The sequence below is a fragment of the Polypterus senegalus genome, chromosome 14 (genome assembly GCF_016835505.1).
Source record: "Polypterus senegalus isolate Bchr_013 chromosome 14, ASM1683550v1, whole genome shotgun sequence".
Classification (NCBI taxonomy): domain Eukaryota; kingdom Metazoa; phylum Chordata; class Cladistia; order Polypteriformes; family Polypteridae; genus Polypterus; species Polypterus senegalus.
In genome coordinates, this window is record NC_053167.1 from 124,432,120 (window position 1) to 124,445,096 (window position 12,977).

The window sequence follows — 12,977 nt, forward strand, 5'->3', positions numbered from 1 at the left end:
GTACTGAAGATTCCAGTCATTCCCCAGCTATTGAATGTGAGCTTTGTTAACTGGTCGTTGAGCTTGGGTTAATTATTATTCAGGTTTTATTACAGAAGTCACTGCAGCGAATAATGAGCTTGGCCTAAAACTGCAGTGGATTTAGTAACCTTAGAGCAAGGAATGATCGTAGAAAGCATGCATTACTGTGCAAGGAATCCCATTTAGATTTGGTTCCTGCCCAATATGGCAAGGTAAGGCTTAGGGTCTCAATGACCCTGAAAAAGTGAGCCACAGAAAAAGGCTGGATGGACAGGTTCTGGATTCCATTTAGGCAAAGTGTTCTTATTTTTACAGTTTTTTTTTTTTTTTTTAATGAATACTGTTATTAGCTGACATTTGCACCCAGGGTTGGTTACTGTCCTTTTGCACAGTATTGCTGAGTTAGGCTGCAGCTCCCATGAACTCAAAAGTGAGGCAGGTTTGCTCCATCAAAACAAAAACATTCTGCAATAAGGCTTTAAAAATCAATTTATATATACATTTACCAAAAAAAAGGCTTTGTACTAAAATATAAGCTGTCCTCAATCTGCTTTGCAATAATAATACAAATGAATTCAATTTAATAACCACTCTTGCATTTTTTCCAGCTTTATGCAGAATGCAGAAATAATTAGGGTGCCTCAGAGGGAAAGCATTTTTATGAATATTAAAAAAAAATATGCATGAATAAATACGCGGCACGGGCGAAGAATGTGATACGCTAATGTAAGCCCCCTCTGCTGTGTACAGTACGCCTGAGAGCCTGTGCCATTTCACTTGAGTCTCTCTCCCCTTCTCTCTGCAAACACAAATAGCTGTTGCTATTCTTAGAGTACTGAAGATATCTAGAGGAGACAGGCTACCATCACAGCCTCAGATGTATCAACAGATTACAGAAGATCACCCTCAAAGGCTTGAAGTGCTGTGCCAGGTCTCCAGCCACACAGACGACCATTCAAAGGCTCCCATCTTCTCACTTGGAGGTGCTCACAAGGTAAGTTTTAAACATATTAACTGTATGAAGCCTTACGTAAGAGCCGCTGTGGGGATGGCGGGGCTGTTGCTAATACAGTTACAAGGTTTCTCTATAATTTAGGAATCAGAGTTCATGCTGAGCATCTCCTGCACTTTTAACAAATGGGCTGCTTTAGTGAAGTTTATAGAAGCGGTGCATGAAATGCACTTAAGGCTGCCACGGGTCGCAAGAACACACAGCTCGGCTAGTTTATCTGTCAGTTAGCTGCAAGTTTATGAGGTGGACAGGGGATCAAGTGGTCAAGAAATGCTTAGAAATCTTGAAAAAATAAATAAATGACAGCAACAATAATAATACTTTCAGCATCACGAGGAGCGCAACCTGATTGAACTCTTTCACTAAAGGAATGAGAGGAGAAAAAGAAAGGATTAATAATAACACTGTCTCTACAGTCACTGGAAGGTGGACCCCAATAAACGGGCACAGTTGATGAATGGATTGAAGAGTTGGTAGAAAGCATTATTACTATTCTTATTGTTATTTTATGGATAATGAGGGTCATGGGGAGCAAGAACTATTAGAACAAGATCAGTAAAGACTGAAAGGATGAATGGAGGAATGAACAGCATTTTTCATACTAACACAAATAATTATTTCAGGGTCTTAGAGAGCTGGAACCTATTAATCAGGTACTGTAATAATAATAAATGTATTCATTCTTTGAAACTGTATTTTGTTTCTTTAAAGCACTTTGAGCTACGTGTTTTGTGTGAAAATGTGGTATAGAAATAAATGTGTTGTTTTCGCTGTTGTTGGAGTCATTGAAGATTTCCCAGTGACACTGAGACAGGATTCTGCCCCGGCCAGGGTGTGAGTCCATTGCAGGGCATTCTCACTTCTACGCCCACACTAATCCTCTCATGGGGACGATGGAAAGCCAAATTCCTACTTTTAAACTCCATATAGTACTTCTGGTTTTCCAGCTTTGCTTTTAGCCTACGTAATTAAAAGAATCTTTAGGCTACAAAATGAATGAAGGGAAGAATGGAAGGACGGGTAGGTGGAAAACAATAATAATAGCAGCTGTAGCCTATCAAACACATACTGTAAATTAAAAAATGGAAAGATGAATAATAAAAATAATCTGACACAGATGACCTAATAACATATGCAAATTTCTAAGGGACATAAACTGACCTGGCCATCCCAGCATTGCATGTTTCTACCATGACCTTCATCAGGGAAAGCAGGGTGACAATAAAAAAAAATAAAAAATAATAATTTACAGGTCTTGAGGTTTGGTGCATTGAAAATGTTCATTAAGTGAGTGAATGAATAGATGGATACATAATAATAATAATAATAATAATAATAATAATAATAATAATAATAATAATAATAATAATAATATTATTATTATTTCTCCAATGGTTGGAGAGATTTTCCCATGGACATTGGCAGAGGCTGCTGACTGGATGAGTATAGGCTGACCTGCTCACCTCAGCTTTACATGTTACTAGAGTGAAAATTAAAATAAATAAAAATCAATAAATAAATAAAAATAATAATCACCATCATCATCCTTCGGGCAGTGGTCTATTGAAAATGTTCTTTAACTGAATGAACAAAGAGATGGATGAATGAATGAATGAATGAATGAATGAATGAATGAAAGAATGGATGGATAATAATAATAATAATAATAATAATAATAATAATAATAATCTTTCTCCAAAGGTTGGAGAGATTTTACCATGGACACGGGCAGAAGCTGCTGACTGGTTGAGTATAGGCTGACCTGCTCACCTCAGCTTTACATGTTACTAGAGTGAAAATTAAAATAAATAAATAAATCCATCATCATCATCATCATCATCATCATCATCATCATCATCATCATCATCCTTGGGGCAGGGGTCCATTGATTATTAACTGAATGAACAAAGAAATGGATGGATGGATACTAATAATCATTATCATCATCATTATCATCCTCATCATCATCGTTATCTTTCTCAAACAGCCTCAAAGCTTAGGAGATTTTCTCAGGGATGCTGGCAAAATCTGCTGACTGTAGGGTGACCTGCTCACCCCAGCTTTGCTTGTTTCTGTCATGACCTTTTTTGAGATAAGCAGAGTGTAAATAATAATAATAATAATAAATGGGCGGCACAGTGGCGCAGTGGGTAGCTCTAATGCCTCTCAGTTAGGAGACCCGGGTTTGCTTCCCGCATCCCCCCTGCATGGAGTTTGCATGTTCTCCCTGTGTCTGTGTGGGTTTCCTCCCACAGTCCAAAGACATGCAGATTAGGTGCATTGGCGATACTAAATTGTCCCTATTGTGTGCGTGTGTGTGTGTGCCCTGCGGTGGGCTGGCGCCCTGCCTAGGGTTTGTTTCCTGCCTTAGGCTCTGTGTTGGCTCTGATTAGCTCCAGCAGACCCCTGTGACCCTGTAGTTAGGATATAGCGGGTTGGACAATGGATGGATGGATAATAATAATAATTTACAGGTCATTGGACAGATATATTAGCTGAATGAATGATAATATGCCAATAATAAAAGTAATTTTAATAATAGTACTAATAGAGCATAAGAAGCTTCAACCCATAGTTTGAGAGGGTTCTTTAATTTATTGGCCAGATGGATAATAATAATAATGATGATGATAATAATATTTATAATAATAGAATAATAAAAGTTACATTTCCAGCGGTATCAGTCTGGTGTCCTTCCCCTTGTCCTTCTCCTTGGCCTGATTAAAGCACATTCAGACAGCACTCACAATGAAAGGCACTCCTTAATAAACTCCTTGATGGACTAATTGTTTGATTGATCTAATGAGTGCCTGTCGATTGATGGGTATTAAAGTTCCTCTTATAAGTACCAGGCATGCTGTGCCATCATTTCAGCAGAGTGTCATTCTATTTTTAATCTGTTAGCAGTTCAGTGATTATGCCCGTCCAGGATTTGCTGAATTTTGTAAATGATTTATGTTTTGAGCAGCTTTATGGGAGCACATTTTAATCTGACTGCTGTGCATTTCCTATTACAGTTGCATAATCCCAGTTGACAGTGGGTGATTCAGATTTAATGGTTTCACTACATTTTTCTTGTGAATAACATGCCTTCTTTCTCCCAAATTTTAAATGCCGATGTGTGCTGTAATTAGGAATTACAATTCTCTATTAAAATGCCTCAGTGATTATTCTTTGAATAAAATTATGGCTGACTATGGTAGAATGACCTAAGCTCCTGTGAGAAGTGTGCGTGTGTGTGTTTTTGTTATTCTTCGTGACATTCCTTCCATTTGAATTGCAGTTGAGTGCAGCAGGGAAATGGAGTCTCTAAAGAGATTTGGCCAGATGTTGAGCTTACAGCTGTTACAAGGCTTCCATGTAGTAAAGATTTGCATTTAAGTGTGTTTAAATTGTACTTAACAGAAACTTTTATCTAAAGGAATTTATAACTAACAAGATCACAGCTGAGCTCAGTAAGTCGCTCGAGATGACACTGGCAGCCACTGGTTGGATCTGAAACAGCAAACATGTGCTCTCCAGTCCCTTTCCTTGGTCGGTAAACTACCCTGCGGCACTGCTGGCCAGTTCTATGAGTCCAAACAGAATTGATTTGGGGTGGAAAAAAAAGAGAATGATGGCTCTGTTAAGGTGTTGTCGCATTTGAGAGTTCCTCACATGACGCTACAAGGCGCTCCGTGACAGGCGCAGCAAAGCAGCCCCAAAACATAAGCGAGCCTTCTCCATGTTTCACAGTAGCTATGCTGTTCTTTTCTTTGAAAGCTTCATTTTTTTTCACGTGTGGACACAGAGCTGATGTAACTGGCCAAAAAGCTCCAGTTTGGTCTCATTTGTCCATAGGACATTCTCCCAGAAGCATTGTGGCTCATCAACAGGCATTTAGTGAACTCCAGTCTGGCTTTTTAGTTGTAGTTCTCCAAGGACTTCTTCCATTGAGTCCCTCAAAAAGCAACAGATGGTGCAATCAGACACCGATGGAGTTCATCTTGTATCACTTTTGGAAGTTATCTTTGAATTTTTGTCTCCATTCTCACTCTCCATCTCCCCATTCTGGGGTTGATTTTTCTCTTCTGGCCGCATCCAGGGAGGTTGGCTACACTCCCATGGACCTTAAACTTCTTCATAATATTTGCAACTGTCTTCACAGGAACATCAAGCTGCTTGGAGATGATGGCCTTCTAGCCGTTGCCTTTCACATGCTTGTCTATTATTTCTTTCTGAATCCCCTCAGACAGCCCTTTCCTTTATTCAGTTTGGGGCACACGATGACACCAAACAGCAGAGTGATGACTTTTCTGCATTTAAATCGGCTGAATGACTGATTAAACGATTGGAGTCATTCGTGATACGAATTCAAATGAATAGTTTGGAAAATCATTTCAATCCAAGTATTTAGGATCTTTTCTAGGGGTCCCAACAAATGTGCCCAGGCCATTTTAGAATATCTTTATAGAACAATCTCTTTTCATACTTGGATTGTTTTTACACGAGGACATGTCAAAGGCAGGCAGGGCTACAGGGGACAATGCCGTTTCATGTCATCACTTTTCAGGAGCTGTAAGGAGAGCGACAAATGTGTTCATGTCTGCACACAAATATTTTACTGGACTGTCATGTTTGTCATTGTTAGTTCAATTTCCAGTTTGTAGGAAAAAAGGGACCCTATTCACTGATCAAGTCAAGTCAAGTTGGGGAGCCTGCACTGGTACAGTGCGTTGCCACACCCACCACACAACGAAACAACTCGGGATGTCGGTTTGCAACCCCCCAGGCAGACATGTGGTCCAGTTCCACCCTCCAGAAATGACTCTCTATCTGCCGCAACCCTTTGGCCTTGTCCAGCCACTCGAGTCTCCAACAATGAGGATCTTACGAGCTGGATCACCCTCGGGGAAACGCGCCACATGGCCGTAGTGCCGTAACTGACGCTCCCTCACAATGCAGGTCATGTGCTTCATTCGGGACTCCATGAGCAACACGAAGTCAAACCAACGGTACCCAAGGATTTTCTGGAGAGACACAGTACCAAAGGAGTAGTGATGGGAAGTTCGGATCATTTTACTGACTCGGACATTTGAGTCTCGTTCAGAAAAATGAACAAATCTTTTTTCGAGTCATTTCGTTCAATTCTGTTTCCGGCTCAGACTGAGTTGGTTAAGCTTATGGGGCTGTCACGTGATGAACGAATGACTCGAAAAACCTGAAGACTCGAAACAGGTGAATCAATTCCAATAAAGAAACTATAGGAAGTTGCGCAAATGCGCATGTGCGACTGAATGCATCACTCCCACGAGACGACTTGTTCTTCCAGAGTCACATTAAAGATTCGTTCAAAATGAATGAATCGTTCAAGAATGACCCATCACTACAAAGGAGTCCAGTCTTCGTATCAGGTCACTGGATAGCGTCCATGTCTCAAAACCATATAGCAAGACAGGAATCACCAGGACTCTAAAGACTTGGACCTTCGTCCTTTTGAAGTGATATCGGGAGTGACACACACCCCTTTCCAGTGACCTCAGACCCCCCCCCTATGCTCTCCCAATCCATCTACTGACTTCATAGGAAGAGTCATCAGAGACATGAATGTCACTGCCAAGGTAAGTAAACCTCTCGACGAGGTTGACACTCTCTCCGCAAACAGACACACTGCTGATGGCTGTGCCCAAGAGGTCATTAAAGGCCTGGATCTTGGTTTTTATCCAGGACACTCGCAATCCCAGATACTCAGACTACTCACTCAGTCTCTCAAGTGCCCTGATCAGAGCCTCCATTGACTCTGCGAAGATCACAGCATCGTCAGCAAAATCAAGATTTGTGAATCTTTCTTCACCAACAGATGCCCCACAGCCGCTGGACCCCACGACCTTGCCCAACACCCAGTCCATACAAGCATTGAGCAGAGTAGGAGCAGAACACACCCATGACGAACACCAGAATCAAGTAGGAAATATGCAGAGGTCCTGCCTCAACTCTGCACAGCAGTCATAGTACAAGTGTACAGGTCGGCCATGATATCCAGCAACCTCGAGGGGATCCTGAGAATACTCAGGATGTCCCATAGGGCAGCTCGATCAACTGAGTTGAACGCTTTGCGAAAATCAACAAAGGCTGCAAAGAAACTGCTGATTTTCGCAATTGCGCTCCATTAGAACCCTCAGTGCCAGGATGCACTCGATTGTCCCCTTTCCAGATAGGGACAACAAGTCCCCTTTTCCAGTCAGTTGGGATGATGCCAGTCTCCCAAATGGAAGCAAAGATTGCTTGCAATGCCAGGAGGACAGCCTTACCACCAGCCTGAAGTTCACCCCGCATACCACAGATCCCTGCAGCCTTTCCCTCCCCTCAGCTGGTTCACCACCTGTGCAATCTCAGTGAGACTGGTGGTTCACAGCTAATTGGCGGATCATCCTCAAGAACCGTTGAGTTGCTCAAAGCTGATCCTCCAGCTATTTACTGATGCCATATCAAATAGTTTATGGTCCGCAATCTGCTGTCTGAGTGAGTGCATTGAATTGATAAAAACACAACGTGTTCCTCAGTACTAACATGCTGATCCTCAGATAGCCAGTTATCCTTCCGGTGCTCTAAAGGCAGAAATGATAACACCAGACCATTAAAAAATAAAAAACCCTGATGACAATGCTGACAGTAAAGACTACGGTAAGAGCCATTTGCTACTTATTTAGGTTATGTTAAGTTGATAGAAGTATTTTCTTAGTTACAGTATGTTAAATGTTTGCCTATAAATTAGTGCAGGTTCTTACAACCCCCACAAGATGAATTGAAATGGTATCTTCTAACTGTTTCTTGTCTCTCTGACTACAAAGAGAGTGACCAGCCTTGCTGTAAGCAAGGCATGGAGGGCACACGGTTTCAAACCGGGCTTTAATGTGCCCACTCGTATGTAACTTGACGTGCTCTATTGAACATGCATCGCCATACATTTACAACATACTGAAGGTGAAGTAAAGCGTAGAAAAAGAACTCATCTTTAGGTATAGAATTCAACTGAAATTTAACAAGAAAAAGTTACTTTTAAAGAAGAAACATTTTTTCCTTTTAAGCCTTTTCTTCTGCGTGTGTAACAACATTTCTCTTCTCTTGTGTTGACTGTTGGCTTTTTAAAATGCACTTTTATGGACCGAGGGATTTCTTTTGGTGCACATTTGGCTCATGCTTGATCCTGCCTTGCCTACCAGCAGCTACAACTACAACAATAAAATCCCCATGGTTGCCAGTCCAATCTCCACCATGGACTTGTTTAGTCCTGCTAAGTGTCTCACTTGAACTGGAAGTATTACATCAAAAAAAAAATATGGAAACAATGGACACAATGGGAAGGTGCGCTGGTTTATTTTATCAACTAAACCCCCTTCTTATGTTTGTGTTTTTTAAAATGTGAAGCTGCCAGGTCTGCCAGGGGATTTATGAAGCTCACCAGAGCACTGACTGTAGCACCAGCTCTGTGAGGCAAAATGTTATCGACTATCAAGAAAACTGTGTGCTTGTGATACTTTGGAAAAGTGAAACTGTATTGGAAAGTTGTCATGGAGTCTTGTAATTTGTCATCCCCTGTGGTTTCTGGTTATCTAATCTGAAATTTTCAGGCAACAAAATCAACAACCAAAGTCGTTAAGTTTGTCATCCCCTCTAGTTAGAAATCATGCAATGTGACACCAGTATTAGTCACCATCTAGTGTAACTGACCATCCACAGCCTAAAATGTGACTTTCAGCACTGCAATTGTAAAAATAATTATAAACAAGAAAGTGATAACTGTCAGGTGATACCAAAATGTTTAACTAATGAAACATTGTGTTGGTACTTGCTTATAAAATTGAGATAGGAGCTTATCTCTTGCTCAAGATTTTTATTGTTTCAATAACTAGCTGTGCTATTCTAAGATATAAAAGTAATTGAACACCAAGGTTAATGTCTGCACTGCACCATCTATTGGAATATATTTGATAATATTGTAACTAAATATAGTGTATTTAAAACACATTGCTTTATTCATTCCCTCAAATGGATCACAAATATTTGTAGTATTAAAATTACAAACGTTTGTGATGCGCCATCTGTTGGAATGACAAACACAATGCATATGTGTCTGTTGTATGCCATTTGGTATGGGATTCGTAAAAGCGGTGTTAATGTTTGTGATTCGGCATCTGCTGGAATGAGAAATGCAATGCATATGTCTCGGTCATAAGCCATGTTGTATGGGATTCATTAAAGCAGTGTTAATGCTTGTATACACCTTCGGTTGGAATGACAAATGGAATGTATATGTCTTTGTTATATGCCATTTGGTCTGGGATTTATGAAAGCAGTGTGGATGCTTGTATGCACCTTCTGTTGGAGTGACAAATACAATGCATATGTCTCTGTTGTATGCCATTTGGTATGGGATTCGTAAAAAAGTGTTAATGTTTGTGATGCGCCATCTGTTTGGAATAACAAATGCAATACATACAGTATGTCTCTCTTAATGATGTACCAACTGTTGGAATGACAAATGCAATGCATATGTCTCTGTAATATGCCATTTGGTTTGGGATTTATAAAAGTAGTGTTAATGTTTGTGATGCACCATCTGCTGGAATGACAGAGATATAGCAACTGGCCAGACACACAGACATATCCTTTTATTAAGGTGGATATGAATGTATGTAAGGCTCTTCATTGGGCTTTAATTACTAAGACTTTAGTATAAACAAGACTTTATCTGGTGACATCAAAACAGAGGCTTTGATTTCTTATTCAAAAGCATAAAAAAGACCCACATTTTCCATTTCTCTTTATTTAAAAATGTATTGCTTGGTGGGTAAGGTTAATGAATCAATGCTTTTTTAAAATGTTTGCAGGATTTTCCTTGTCATTCTTTGTGTTTTATTGTGTTTTCAGTTCCACGTTTGTTCTCTCTGCCTGCTTGTATGCTAAAGCATTAGCCAATGGGGTGCCATTTTTAAAACACTGCTGGTTTTTTTTCTTTTTTTGTATCATTTTTCTACATTACGTGGATGTAGCATGTAAAACTGCTCTTCTTTGATGTGCAAGTTTGCAGATTTTAAAAGTATGTGAAATGTCATAGTTATGTGGCGTACATGTAGAATAAATGACAAATGTCCAGGTTACATAACATATGCCAAGTGTATATCTCAAATGTCCAGAGTATATAGGAAATAACTATCTTTAATTTCATATATGACCAAATATCGAGTGCAAATGGTAAATCTCTTATTTATATGTCAGTCAGTCAGATTAAATAGTTAGCATGTTCCTTTTATGTCATATATCTGGTTTATATGGTCAATGTCTCACTTAAAGGTCAAAAATCCAACTCATGCAACAAATGTCTCAGCAACAAGGCACAATTTATAAGTCAAATATCCACTTTAAATAATCATCATTTCTGTTGTATATGGTGTAAACAGAGTAAAAAAAGTCAGTTAAAGAAGGTGGGGTATTTTATAGTGAATGCTGTTTAATGATTGGCTGGCCAGGCCAAAAGAAAACAGGAGAAAAGGTCATTGTGACTTCTACAGTCGGAGTTTCTGGTTGCAGTGATGTCACTTACATAGATGCAGATCCAAGAATGAATGTCGATGTCCGGCTTTGTGGCATCTTATGTAGAGGAGGCGGGACTTCTGGGTTGGAGATCAAGTCATTCATCGTGATGGACAGGTGATTTGTGAGGGTAACAGAGGAGAAGGCATTACCTCCATACATCCAGTTGCAGCCCTGGTGCTCTCCAGTCCCATTCTTTGGTCACTCGGTCACAGTGCTGCACCTCTGGCCAGTTCCATGAGTCTAAATAAGATTGGTTTTAGGTGAAAAAGAAGAGAAGAATGCTTCTGTTAAGATGTTATCTCCTATGGAAATCCCTTTATTATTTGGCTGACATCTGTATCCAAGGCAACTTACAACATTTGAGATATAATTGGTTCCATTTATTTTGTTTTTCCAATAGGAATACGGGCAGTGACTTGCTCAGGGTCACCATGTATCAGTAGTGGCATTTGAACCCACAATCTCAGGGCTTAAGGTGCAAAACGTAAACACTACACCACACAAATAACCAGCTTTAATAATAATAATAATAATAATTCTTTACATTTATATAGCACTTTTCTCAATACTAAACGCACTTCAGTGATGTCAGATTTGCAACGTATATGGAAAAATTCTGTCTTCTTATTGCACCTGTCCACCTTAAATGCTTTCACTTTATATGTCAAATATTCAGCTTAAATATTCAGCTTGACTGTAAACATTTTGGCTTATAATACCCATGTCCAATTTAAATGATAAAAGTCCAACTTAAGTGTCAATTAAATATCTGTCTTAAATGTTAACTATTCAACTGATTATTGCTGAATATTGCTTATATGGTAAATACCCAGCTTAATTATTAATGTCACAATTGTACAGTATGTAAAATACACTGCTTTTATAGCAAATGTCTCACTTATCTGCCAAATATCCAGCTTATATGGGAAATGTCTTCCTTATATACAGTGGTGGAGCTACATTTTGGGGCCCTGAGGCTTGAACCGTTATGGTGGCCACCTTGCAACCAGCAACGAGGTCTGGATAACCGTTGTTATCTTCTGTAATGGGGTTTTCCCCCCGACAATTTTTTTTTAAATGTAAGTACTGCATCTCAGATTTTGATTAAAATTGCTGTACCGATTACACTGTATAACCAATATTATTATTTTTTAAAAACTCTTCTAATATAGTAGACACCCAAAATTTTTAAGCAATGTGGACTAAACTCACTTCTGGAGCCCCTCTGGAATTAGGAGCCCTGAAGCTTAAGCTTCATTAGTTTCATAGTAGATCCACCCCTACTTATATAAAGCCCTCCATAATGTATCGGACAAAGACACATTTTTTCATTGATTTACCCCTCTACTCAACAGTTACAATGACAAATCAGAAGTGATTAAAGTGCACATTGCAGGCTTTCATTTAAGGAAATTTGCATACATTTCATTCAAACCATGTAGAAATGATATGTGGCATGACAATGAGTGTTGCATGAGTTCTGTACAAATTACATTCTAAATGTGATACTTAAAGGTTATTGATAATTTATAGGTGTAAATAGTCAGATCTAAAAAGCAAATATAAGATGTAAATCAGAAAGGTCAAATATAAATGACAACCTTAAAATGTAAAATGTAAGAAAGGTCAAATGTAAAATCTAAAAATTCAGTAGTAAATGATATGATGTATTTATAGTCCATTCATATTAGTCATTCCCTACTTTCTGCAGTATCAGTTTTCTTCTTATACAAAAAGCACTCGGCAAGTGGATGTGCACATAGAGGATGAGCTGATGGCACTCTGTGCGCAGTCGAAGCTGGGGTAAGAGCAGGCCTTGAGTTCTTAGTGAGGAGTCGTGTTTCATGCTGACATCCACTTCAGTTCTGGGGCCAGGGGTTAAGTTATGACAGGTTTGACATAATTGGAAGTGGGAATAGCATGGCATTGTGGAGCTGTCTGATTTGCTGATTTTTTTTTTAGATAGATAGAAAGATAGATAGATAGATAGATAGATAGATAGATAGATAGATAGATAGATAGATAGATAGATAGATAGATAGAGTTTGGAGCCAGGGCCACAGTGAGAAATGGTGTAGCAAATACAAAGTCCTTGAGATTGAGATTTCATCCATGTGGAATCCAAAGATTTGTGTGATTCTCGTTGTAGTCAGAGCACTTGGAACTGCCCGACTAGTTCAGCAAAAATATCTTCATGAAGTGCTAGGTAAGGCGAGTGCCACCCAGGTAGACTGACCATTGGACAATAAGATCTGATAGATCCCCAGTTAAAAGCAACCAGCACAAGCTAAAAAAAGAAGATAGATAGATAGATAGATAGATAGATAGATAGATAGATAGATAGATAGATAGATAGATAGATAGTTTG

The 12,977-nt window shown here is 39.3% G+C and overlaps 1 protein-coding gene across 1 annotated transcript in view; it reads left to right on the plus strand.

Annotated features, from left to right (window-relative positions):
- The first annotated feature begins 761 nt into the window (after positions 1-761).
- Positions 762-12,977, plus strand: part of LOC120514842 (regulator of G-protein signaling 8-like) — a 91,261-nt gene continuing 79,045 nt past the window's right edge. Inside the window, exon 1 of the mRNA XM_039735439.1 lies at positions 762-1,015. The gene's annotated coding sequence lies outside the window, so the exon portion shown is untranslated. The remainder of the gene's footprint in view (positions 1,016-12,977) is intronic.